Consider the following 13,080-nt stretch of genomic DNA (forward strand, 5'->3'; position numbering starts at 1 on the left):
TCTGGGCTTTGATTCTGTCCTTTTCCGAGGAATTGGTTTCTCTTCCCTTTGGCTTTATAATTTCTTACTCTATTATCATTGGTTATGCTATTAAGATTTTTTTTCTTAAAGATTTTTATTTATTTGTTCATTAGAGACACACAGAGAGAGAGGCAGAGATACAGGCAGAGGGAGAAGCAGGCTCCCTGCAGGAGCCTGACGTGGGACTCGATCCCAGGACTCTGGAATCATGCCCTGAGCCGAAGGCAGATGCTCAACCACTGAGCCACCCAGGTGCCCCTGCCACTGAGATTTTTAAAAAATGTTTACTCACCAATTTTTAGTTGTTTTCACCATATAAATTAGCTTTCTGTGATAGGATAACATATGGTATCTTTTTATTTTTTAATTAATAGATACAACATTCTTAGTAGCTACCAAGTTCTACATAGTGAAACAATGTGATCTGAAGAAACAATGCACAATTGAAACCTCACTTGGTAAGATCTGGAAATATTACAATTTCTTGTCACGGATTAAATCATCTTTGAATCCAGAACATAATAGTCCTTTCTTAAGTACTATTTTAAAGCTTCTGTTATTAAGACAAATAAAGATAAGCAACAATGGGGAGCAGACAATTTTAAAGCAGCGGATGTCCTACAAACGCATCTGAAAGTGCTCTGAGATAATGCATGAATTTCCTGGAGCCGCCACAACAAATCACTGCAAACTGGCTTAAAACAGAAATCCATCTCTTACAGGTCTGGAGGCCAGAAGTCCAAAATCAAGGTGTCAGCAGAGTGGTGCTCCTTCTAGAGGCACTAGGACAGGGAACCTGTTTCTTGCCCCTTCTAGCTTCTAGTGACCGGACCACTCCGCTCCCATCTCCGAGCCGGGGACACACTGCTTAGTCCCCTTCCATGTGGATCAAATCTCCCTTTGTTTCCTCTTACGAAGACACTTGTGATGGCACTTAAGTCTCATTCAGGTAACCCAGGGTAATCCCCCATCTCAAAATACTTAACTTCATTACATCACAGGTTCCAGGGATTAGGACATGGATATATATTTTTAAGGAACACCGTGGAGCCCACTATAGGTGATATGATACGAAATAAAATTAGGTATCATCTGTCTTGTAATAACATCTTCTTAGGATGAATAATAGTCATTTAAAAATTCATTTGAATATTGTTTTATCATTATTTCTGCCTGGCTAAATTGCAAGTGTTAAAAAGTCTCTCTCTCTGGGATGCCTGGGTAGCTCAATAGTTGAGCATTTGCCTTGAGCTCAGAGTGTGACCCCGGGGTCCTGGGATCGAGTTCCGCATCGGGCTCCCCGGAGGGAGCCTGCTTCTCCCTCTGCCTGTGTCTCTGCCTCTCTCTGTGTATCTCTCATGAATTACGAAATACAATCTTAAAAAAAAAAAAGTCTCAGGGCAGCCCAGGTGGCTCAGCGGTTTAGCGCCTGCCTCGGCCCAGGGCGTGATCCTGGAGACCCGAGATCGAGTCCCACATCAGGCTCCCGGCATGGAGCCTGCTTCTCCCTCTGCCTGTGTCTCTGCCTCTCTCTCTCTCTCTCTCTCTGTGCATCTCTCAGGAATAAACAAATAAAATCTTTAAAAATTGTTTTAAAAGTCTCTATACATACTATATATGTGTATATATATATACACACATGCATAGACTCTATAATAATAATATAAATAATATATAAAATAGTCATAAAGGATTTTAAGCATCTCAGAGAAAAGGGACTAGATTAGAATGGCTTACTATTTACATCACCAATACGCATTGTTTACTTAAATCTAATTTACTTCTTTTTTTTTAAAGATTTTTATTTATTTATTCGACAGAGAGTGCACAAGCTGAGGGAGAGGCAGAGAGAGAATGGGAGAAACAGGTTCCCTTCTGAGCAGGGAGCCTGATGCGGAACTCGATCCCAGGACCCCAGGATCATGGCCTGAGCCGAAGGCAGATGCTTAACCATCTAAGCCAACTAGGTGCCCTAATTTACTTAAATTCTTACTGACAGTGGTTTTCATCATATTGAAACAATTACAGTCTTGGTGTACGCCCCTCTCCCAATCATTTAAAAGAGCAGACTATCTGAAAATGAAATGTAAAGTTTTAACATTAACTATAGATACTTTTTAAGTTTCAGGCAATTGATGCAAAGCATTCAGGTGATGCCCTTCTGTAACTAAGGCAAGTGATGTTAAGCCCTGGGAAAAAGTCATACTTGAACTACATTCGATGCCAACTAAAGAGGACAAAGTTCAGTATACAAATTTTTACTGTAAGAATATCTTTCGGACTATTTATAATGAAAAAAGGTGAAGTCTTTTTTTTTTTTTTTTTAGGAAAAAGGATGTTAAATGCTAAACATCAGCAGACTGTAAGATCAAATAGAATATTGATCAACTGGAATTTGAAATGCTAGCATTAACTGCTAAGATTGCATAGAATCCTGTCTCTATAAACACAATTTTTTATAAATATGGTTTGTTAAAATAGTGACATGTCTTTGAGCAGTCTAAATTACACAACCACATTAGGCAAAGACCAATTTGCTGACCTACCTAAATGAAAAACCCAATAAACATATACAGGAGAAATGTGTTTGAAAGTTGTCATTCTATTAGTAGCATGTCTGTGAATGACAGGAATTTATGTTCAGCAACTGTTTGCATATTTGAAAAGGTTCATATTTGGTTTAATTTAAACAATTTTTAAATATTAAACTTTTTTTTTTTTTTACAGATCTTATTTATTTATTTTGGGAGAGAGAGAATGCATGAGGTAGGGGGAAGGGCAGAAGGGGGGAGAGAAACTCAAGCAGACTCCCCACTGAGCCAGGAGACTGACTCGGGGCTCAATCTCATGACCCTAAGATCGTGGACTGAGCTAAAACCAAGAGTTGGACGCTTCACCGACTGAGCCACCCAGATGCCCCTAAATATTAATTTTAAATAGAATTTTTTTAAAAATCGGAGTCAACGCACAACTTACATTAGTTTCAGGTGTACAACATGGGGATTAGTCAAGTGCATATATTATGCTCTGCTCAACACAAGTGTAGCCACCATTTGTCACCAAGCAGCACTGTTACAATATCATTGACTATATATTCCCTGACCTGTGTCTTTTATTCTCATGACTTATTATTCCATAACTGGAAGTCTGTGTCTCCCATGTTTAATTTTAGATTTTGCATCTTGGAAGATTATTTGAAAATACTGTAACTTCTGAAGAGGAATTTATTTATTTATTTTTTAAATATTTTATTTATTTATTTGAGAAAGAGAGTGCACACATGTGGGCAGAGGGAGAAGGAGAAGCAGACTTTTCCCCCTGAGCAAGGAGCCTGATGCAGGGCTCGATCCCAGGATCTTGGGATCATGACCTGAGCCAAAGGCAGATGCTTAACTGACTGAGCCACTCAGGTGCCTGAAGGAATTTAAATTATATGTAAAGCATGGCATTCCTCCTAAAATTATTGTATTTCAAAGTTTCTAGGGATATGATGGTTCACAGGATAACTCTGTATTTAAAGGGATTTTCCCAATTTCATATGCTATGTGTTGTCTGCTGAAAAAGGATTGGTATTTTATTAATTTACAGTTTTTGTCAAATAGACTTGACAATATTTAAGAAACACTCTTAAGAATAAAAAATCTAATAAAAGCTGGTTACGGCAGGATTGAACCCCAGAAATCATAAATCCAAGCCTCTTGTTTTAGTGATGATTAAAATGATGTTGAAAGAGAACTGAGACTTGCCCGAGGTTCTCCTAGCTGGTGAGAGAGAAGATGAAGCTGGAAGCCTGAAGCTTGAAGGTGGGGCTCTGCACTCTGAATTCATTGTTCTTTCTACCATGGGAAGCTACTCATCAAAAAGGTGTATAACTTTTCTTCTTCAAGTAACAAATACAATACTTCTAAAGGAGCCCTCTTATTAAGAGCCTGTGGTAATACATTGAGGAGAGCTAACTATATTCTGTTATTTTTTTCTTCTTTTTTAAAAGATTTATTTGAGGGGGAGAGGGAGAGAGAGAGAGAGAAAGCGAGCGAGCACCTGAGTGGGAGGGGCAGAAGGAGAGGGAGAAAGAATCTCAAGCAGACTCTACGCCAAGTGCAGAGCTTGACATGGGGCTCGATCCCCAGCCCCGAGATTAGGATCTGAGCTGAAACCAAGAGTCTGGCGCTTAACCCACTAAGCCATCCATGTGCCTCTGTTACTTTTTTTTGAACCGTATTTATGTTTGTTTCCTAACAGGATATATAGAGGGAATGTCAAATATTTATTTTAAAGATTAAAAAAAGTTTGTCTCACTCTACCATACAATTTAGCAACAGATTTACTTTTTTATTTTATTTTTATTTATCTGGTTTTTTGGGAGAGTCAGGGCAATGGGGGAGGGAGACACAATTTTAAGCAGTCCCCACACCCAGCACAGAGCCCTGCATGGGGTCAATCTCACAACCCTGCGATTATAACCTGAGCTGAAATAGAGTTGGATTCTTAACTGAATGAGCCCCCAGGCGCCCCCAGATTTAGTTTTATAACAGAATATGGACCTGATAAAGACAGTTTTGCTACCGACTAGGTGTTTAATATTGGGATTCTACTTATACTAGATCATTTTAAAGCTAAAATGTCTTGAATAGTCCTGAAGAATACAGGATAAAATTGAAAAAAAATCATAGGATTACAAGCAAGGAATAGTACTTGGATATCCTTTATCTTCTGTCTTCTTTAATTTCTAGACCTTTATTTCTCTGCGAAAAGAGAAAAAAGGAATAAAATAAAAATGGCACAGTTGAAAAAATACAGAATGCATCACGAATTTGCGTATCATCCTCATGCAGGGGCCATGCTAATCTACTCTGTAACGTTCCAATTTTAGTCTATGTGCTGCCAAAGCAAGCACTATCTTCTGTCTTTTATTTTTAAAGATTTTATTTCTTTATTTGAGAGAAAGAGTGAAGGAGGAGAGAGCACAAGCTGAGGGAGGGAGCATACTCCTGTCTGAGCAGGGAGCCAGATGAGGCTCATCCCAGGACCCCGGGATCATGGCCTGAGCCAAAGGCAGACACTTAAGTGACTGGGCCACCCAGGTGCCCCTCTTCTGTCTTTTTGACAGAGACTGGCAACTAATGAAACACATGTTAAAATATTCACAAGATAATTTGTATGACATGGTCAGGCCTGCTCTAGGTCAAATTGCAATGTGTCTTAGGTTTTCCTTATTCTTTTTTCATTCCTCTACCTTCCCTAAGCATCACCTTCTAAAACCCCTGATCACATCCAGTTACCAAAGAAGAGAGAGTAATTACATGGGCACTGTGTTTTCCTTACAAAAGCAAATAAAGCTGTGTGGAAATTGGGCATGTTATCTCTGAAATGCTAGCAACACTTGCTCCAGAACTGGAGACCCATTGAGAACAGGCTGACGACCCTTCTATAGAACACAGATTGCCAGAGCAACCTGAATGTTCATGCCGTCCTTGGAGCTTTTTCTATAAGCAGTTAATCAATGTGTATACATACTGAAATTCCAATTTTATACTCATTTCAAAATGATTTCTCTCCTTAAGTGCCTTGGCACACATGGCTCCCTGTACTGTTCTCTGTTGCATTCCTCTCTGAGCCAGAAAATGAAGATGGCTCTCATCAGAGTGGGTACCCCTCTATGCCCTCCACCAGCTCCCCAGAATTTCAACATTATCTTTTTTAATTTGACAGCTTTTTGAAAATTTATAATGGAATTGACTTTTTGAGTTTTAGACCATTAAGTAATAGAACCAACATTAAAGGAGTGTTGGCTCTTTTTGATAAACTATATGTAATAATGCTTGGCAAAGAGCTGCATTCTCAGGGCCCAAGTGGCTCAGTGGTTGAGCGTTTGCCTTTGGCTCAGGGCGTGATCCCAGGGTCCTGGGATCGAGTCCTGCATCAGCTCCCCACAGGGAGCCTGCTTCTCCCTCTGCCTGTGTTTCTTCCTCTCTCTGTGTGTCTCTCATGAATAAATAAATAAACTCTAGGGATCCCTGGGTGGTGCAGCAGGTTAGCGCCTGCCTTTGGCCCAGGGTGCGATCCTGGAGACCCGGGATCGAATCCCACATCAGGCTCTCATTGCATGGAGCCTGCTTCTCCTTCTGCCTGTGTCTCTGCCTCTCTCTCTCTCTGACTACCATTAATAAATAAAAATTTAAAAATGTTTAAAAATAAATAAATAAACTCTAAAAAAAAAAAAGAGAGCTGCATTCTCAAAAGACATTCGAAATTCAGGATGTCTTCACATTCCTAAATGGAGGAGAAGGTGATAAAGAACAGAGATTCTGGTCCTCCACCATGGGACCACTCATGTTAGGTTAAAGTCTAGTAACCAACATGCTTCTGCTTTCTGCATACTTACCTCGTAAGTTCTTTACCAGGAGAACCTTTTAACCCTTGATTAGGGGTTATGAACTACTAATCTAAGGGTCAGATCCAGTTCACTGACCTATTTACATTTGCCTGCAGAGTTTAAAAATTGGGAAATTCTACATAAAAAGCTGGACTTCTGACTTCTCTTGAGGGATTGGGAAATCTGGTCACGTTGCTCTCATTTCCACGAAAGGACAATAGGTAGGTGACACATAGTAGAAAGCAGCTTTAGAGAGGGTGCACACACCTGTCAGGGTTCACTTGTCCTGTTCCTTATCAAGGCCTGGCCCTAGAAGCCCTGACGTTTCTAACTATTCTTAGAAGAAGCAGTAAGTACCTTGCAGTTAAGACATAACTCTGTGCAGATGAGCTAGCAAGTGAAGAGCAATTTGAAGATATTTTGCGGGGGTGGGGTGGGCTCCTGGGTGGCTCAGTCAGTTGGGCATCTGCCTTCAGCTCAGGTCATGACTCTGGGGTCCTGAATCAGCCCCATGTCAGGCTCCCTGCTCAGTGAGGAGCCTGCTTCTCCCTCTCCCTCTGCCTGGGGCTCCCCCTGCATGTGCTCTCTCTCTCTCTCTCTGTGAAATGAGCATATAAAAAAATTATTAAAACAAACAAACATTTTGCAGGAAAATTAAGTTCCAGAAATTCAGCAGACTTCAAATGGATGAAAATTCTTCTAGGCTGTGTGATTTTTTTTTTTAAATCACTTTTGAAGTTCCCTAATTCTTTTGCTTACCTAAATTCATTTTTCTTTTGCTAAGGATGTGAGAAAATCTAACTAAAACTAAAAATTGAATCAAAGTAATCCAAAATCCTTACCAAGGACATTTTTTTCTTTTTAAAATGAGAAATAGGGGGTTCGCTGGGTGGCTCAGTGGTTTAGTGCCTGCCTTTGGCCCAGGGCATGGTCCTGGGGTCCTGGGATCGAGTCCCGCTTGGGGCTCCCTGCGTGGAGCCTGCATCTCCCTCTGCCTGTGTCTCTGCCTCTCTCTCTCTATGTCTATCATGAATAAATTTTTAAAAATGAGAAATAAGTTTTTTCTTTTTAATATTGAGTTGTGAACCAGGCAGACAGGTTTCTGATGGTAGAGTTCACTAGAAGCTATTATTTTCACTATGTAGCTGGCAATATCATCCATATAATTTTTATTTTCTTGTTTTCTTTTTTTAAGATTTCATTATTTATTTATTTGAGAGAGAAAGAGTGTGAGCGAGCTAGAAGAAGAGCATGAGCGGGGGAGAGAAGAGGGAGAAGCAGGGAGCCCAATATGAGGCTCCATCCCAGCACCTCAGGATCATGACGGGAGCCCAAGGCAGCCACTTAACCAACGAAGCTACCCAAGTGCCTCTAATCTTTCATTTTTATTTTAAGCACATTTAGATTTTCAACTAACACTTGAATACAATGCACCAGCAGCTGCTATGGAACATGGAACAACTATTAATGCTCACCTGGTAAGATAATGAAAAAAATAACTAAGTTTTAAAAAAGTCGACCTTCTACTCAATTGCAAGATTCTAGAGTAGACGGTAAACTGGTGGTACTTCCACTACGTCTCGCTCACACACCCCATTCAAAAATTCTCTATTAATTGTGGACCCAGGGATCCCTGGGTGGCGCAGCGGTTTGGCGCCTGCCTTTGGCCCAGGGCGCGATCCTGGAGACCCGGGATCGAATCCCACATCGGGCTCCCGGTGCATGGAGCCTGCTTCTCCCTCTGCCTGTGTCTCTGCCTCATTCTCTCTCTCTCTCTGTGACTATCACAAATAAATAAAAATTAAAAAAAAAAAAAAATTGTGGACCCAGAAAATTGCAATGCCTGTATGAAGTTTCCACGAGGGGGCGCCTCCAGGACACTTGACTGGGCAAAATGATATGCTTGGCCCTGAAAGGAACTGGAGTTTGTGACCTGTGCTCCAAAGTTATTTCTTCTCAACTCAGAAAAAGTGCAAGGAAGCTCATTTTCACCATATTTTTTTTCCTGTTGTTTAAGAAGGATTTGTAATATATAAAGGCATAAAAACTACAAGAAGTAGCTGTTGGAAATGGTGAGGCTAAGATGTGACATCATTGTATTGAGCATACAACCCAAAGGAATCAGCAAATTCACAGAACTAACTAGAAGATTTAATACAATGACTGCGAACAAGATAAATACAGCTATTAAGGTCACTCAAGGATTTCAGAACGGAAAACCTAAGATTATGTCTCCCTTACCTCATCTTTTAAACCTGGATACTAAACACACATCAGTTCCCGTTATGTGTGCTGGACACATTCCTGAAGGTTGCCACAAACAGAGTTTATGAAGACTGAATCATTGCTTCCTCTTTTTTTTTTTTTTTTTAAGAGACGGGGGAGTGGGAGTGGGGCAGAGAGAGAAGGAGAGAGTCCTAAGCCAGCTCCACACACAGCATGGAGCGTGATGCTGGGCTGGATCTCCTAATCCTGAGATCCTGACCAGGGAGGAATCAAGAGTCAGGCACTTAACCGACTAAGCCATCCGGGGGTCCCCTGAATCACCACTTCTAGAGGAATCATAGGCATAGGTTCCTGTGAGCCTCCGGTTACATTTTCATCAATTGATCATAACCTTGTGTTAGTGTATGTTTCTATCGATTGATTTGCAGTTATGATTACATTTTAGTAAGTAGGCAAATTGGAAAATATAGACACTGCAAATAATAAGAATTGACTATAGAGACACCTGGGGATCAATAGTTGAGCATCTGCCTTCGGCTCAGGGTGTGATCCTGGGGTCCTGGGATCAAGTCCCACATCAGGCTCCCCGCAGGGAACCTGCTTCTCCATCTGCCTGTGTCTCTGCCTGTGTCTTTCATTAATAAATAAAATCTTTAAAAAAATAAGAATAGACTATATATAAAATTATAAAACATCCACTTATGATTTTACAAAAATATGTACTTTTTTAAAAACTGCAGTATTTTCTTCAGCTTCTTGGTTGTTCCCCTTCTCATTCTCCTTCTTCTCCCCCACTACGTCCTTCCCTAGTTTACACCAGGGCCCATGGTAATTGATGTGGATGACTTAATTGATGTCATCCTGTCTTTTCCTTATGTTTAATCACATACAAAATAAACATACACTTGTAAACATATATTGTTTTACAAAACTAGAATGAAACACTCTTACCTCCGTCTTACGTTTCTTAATATCTCATGGAAATTCATCCAAGTTAGCCAGTATATCTCTACTTCAGCCTTTATAAAGGCTGTCTGATACTCCATGTTTTGGGGGATGTATCTATTTTCTTATTAACACACATTCACTTTGTTTTAATTCTGCTAACATAATGCTACAATAAAGTTCATAGAACATATATTCTTTTATTTCTATGGGCTGGGTCCCCAGGAAAGGGACTGCTGGCTGTTGTCAGATTATTTTCTAGAAAGTCTGATGCTAACATTTCTACCAGCAGTATCTGAGACTACTCCGACTGCATAGCCCTAAAAGGAATACATGCTGTATGTCTTCTTTACTTTTTGCCAGGCTGCTAATAAAAGGATCATTTGATTGTTATCTTAATTAGAATTTCCCTGAGTATCTTTAAATTTGAGCACTTTTTCATGTTTGTTGTCATTTGGATTTGCCTGTCTGTGAACAATCTACTTTTCCATTGGGCTGACTGATCCCTTTTTTTTTTCTTTTTGTTGAAATGCAAGAGTTCTTTGTATATTCGAGATCATAAGTAATTTGTTCTCTGTTTTTAAGGTATTTTCTAAATTTTTTATTTTTTTAAATTGTTTAAATTCCAATTAGTTAACATACAGCGTAGTATTAGTTACAATGTAGTGACTTAATGTTTTCATACAATATCTAGCGCTCATCACAGCAAGTTTTGTCCCTAATCCCCATCACCTACCTGTTCAACCCACCCACCCTCACCCCTCTCCCCTCTGATAACCATCATGTTTCTTGGTTTGCCTCTATTTTATCCCCCCTTGGTTTGTTTGTTTTGTTTCTTAAATTACACATGAGTGAAATGATATGGTATGTCTTTTTCTGACTGTCCTATTTCACTTAGCATAATACTCTCTAGCTCCATCTAAAGAATGAATGGCAAGGTTTCATTCTTTTTTATAACTGAGCAATATTCTATTATTATATATATATATGCCTCTTTTTCTTTATCCATTCATCAGTAGATGGACACTTAGGCTGTTTTCATAACTTGACTATCGTAGATACTGATGCTATAAGCATTAGGTGCATATATCCCTTTGAATTAGTATATTTGTATTTTGGGGGTAAGTACTTCATAGTGCAATTGCTGGATTGTAACAGGGTAGTTCTATTTTTCACTTTTCTGAGGAAATCCATACTGTTTTCCAGAGTAGCTGCACCAGTTTGCATTCCTGCCAAAAGTGCACAAGTATTCTTTTTTTCTCTACATCCCTGCCAACACTTGCTGTTGCTTGTGTGTGTGTGTGTTTCTTACTATTTTTTTTAAAGTAGTCTCCACGTCCAACATGGAGCCCAATGCAGGGCTTGAATTCATGACCCTGAGATCAAGGTCTGAGCTGAGATAGAGTCTGATGCTTAACCGACTGAGCCCACCCAGGTGCCTCATCTTGTGTTGTTGATTTTAGCCGTTCTGACAGGTGTGAGGTGATATTGTGGTTTTGATTTGTACTTCCCTGATGATTCTAAATTTGTTATATATGTATATATAATATGTATATATATAGACTTTGATTATAGTATTTTTCCCAAAGCATGATTTTAATTTCTATGTATTCAAAATGCTCACCTTTTCTTTATAGCTCTCATATCCCCAGTTTGGTTTATTGTCTTTCCTGGCCCTAGAGTATACACATGGAATTTTATATTTTCTTTTTTTTTTTAAAGATTTATTTATTTATTTATTTATGATAGACAGAGAGAGAGAGAGAGGCAGACACACAGGAGGAGGGAGAAGCAGACTCCATGCCAGGAGCCTGACGTGGGACTCGATCCCGGGACTCCAGGATCGCACCCTGCGCCAAAGGCAGGAGCTAAACCACTGAGCCACCCAGGGATCCCCGGAATTTTATGTTTTCTTGAAAGATATTTATGCTTTAGTCCATATAGAACTTATTTTTGGAGATGGTGCTAGGAAGGCTAGTGAGTTTCATCCAGGAGGCTAGCCAGTTATGCCAGCACCATTTAATAAACAATCCACTATTTTCACCTATTTTAAATAATACCTTTATCAATATGAATTCTATTATATTTATACTAGGGACAATACATTTTACTGATATATTTGTCTATTCCTTTGATGGGTTAAAGGATTGACATTTTTTATTTTTTCCCAGTCAAGAACATGATATGTATTTCCTTTTGCTCAAATCTTAGTTTTTGGCTCTCAAAAAGGTTTTTATAAGTTTCTCTCATATAGATTCTAATCCTGTTACATTTACTTTCAAGTATTTAATAGTTTTTGTTGCTACTATGAATGGGAAAAATCCCCCCATTTCTATTCCTAGGAAAGTATTACTAAAATAGAGAACAGCTATTTTGTGCATTTAACTTACAAGCCACCTTATGAATTTCATGAATTTTATTGATTCTAATACATTTTTCTTATCAGAATCTCTTGGCCTTCCTGGTTATAAGGTAATATCAGCAACAAACAGATGGTTTTTATCTTTGCTTTTCCAGGGTCATATCAGGTCCCTCACTTCCTTGTCCTAGAGCTCCTGTTACAACTTCCAAGAATATGTGGAGCATTAGAGTAGTAGCAGGTAGTCCTGCTTTGTTCTTAATGGTTTTCATCATCTGACCCACGTCCACTGAATGTTTGGTTTGCTGAGAGTCAGGCAGGGAGGGCTTGCAATATTTTTTTTTGCCTTCACATGTACAGATCAACAATACACCCTGCCCCATTTCTCCACCCTAAATGAAAACCCATAACCTTTTTCTCTTTATAAACATGAAAGGGAAGGACATGTTTTAAGCACCCTCACTCAAGAACACAACAAGCCACCAGACTTTATGATACCTTAATGTCACGTTAGACCTAGTGGCTCAAGTACTTCCCTATCTGTGAATAGTTCCCAAACTGGCCCACCCTCTCCATAATATTACATATTGTGATAGTGGAAGACTTTTAAAAAAATATATTTTATTTATTTATTCATGAGAGACACAGAGAGAGAGAGGCAGAGACATAGGCAGCGGGAGAAGCAGGCTCCATGCAGGGAACCTGACCTGGGACTCTATCCCCGGTTCCAGGATCACACCCTGGGCTGAAGGTGGCGCTAAACCACTGAGCCACCCAGGCTGCCCCATGAGAGTGAAAGTCTTAAAGGCCTCCACCACAAATGGATCTTCTCCAAAAAGAACGAGGACACTTCAGCTCTCATATTGAACAGGTAACCTCAATTTGTCCCATCTTCCAGAAACACAGTCGTGGTAAAAATGTAAAGATGAAGCAAGGATGACAGCCAGCTCTCTGATTCCCTTTCCCTGCTGGCAAATAGATTTGATTAAACTTCCAAAGTCTCATGGGTACAAATATATCCTAATGATAGTCTGCCTTTGAAAAAGGGTGTCTGGAAGCTTTTCCCTACAAATAGGCTATTGCCCTAACTTTGGCTAAGTCACTGCTAGAAAGAATTTTCCCCACTTGGGGGAATCCCTCTGTTGCTCTCTAG

General features: G+C 39.7%; 1 non-coding gene across 1 annotated transcript; it reads right to left on the minus strand.

Annotated features, from left to right (window-relative positions):
• Nucleotides 1–4,811: 4,811 nt before the first annotated feature.
• Nucleotides 4,812–4,918, minus strand: LOC144321512 (U6 spliceosomal RNA). Its single transcript, XR_013387154.1, has one exon. It is a non-coding gene; the product is annotated as a U6 spliceosomal RNA (small nuclear RNA).
• Nucleotides 4,919–13,080: the final 8,162 nt, after the last annotated feature.

This window comes from Canis aureus, chromosome 9, assembly GCF_053574225.1.
Source record: "Canis aureus isolate CA01 chromosome 9, VMU_Caureus_v.1.0, whole genome shotgun sequence".
Classification (NCBI taxonomy): domain Eukaryota; kingdom Metazoa; phylum Chordata; class Mammalia; order Carnivora; family Canidae; genus Canis; species Canis aureus.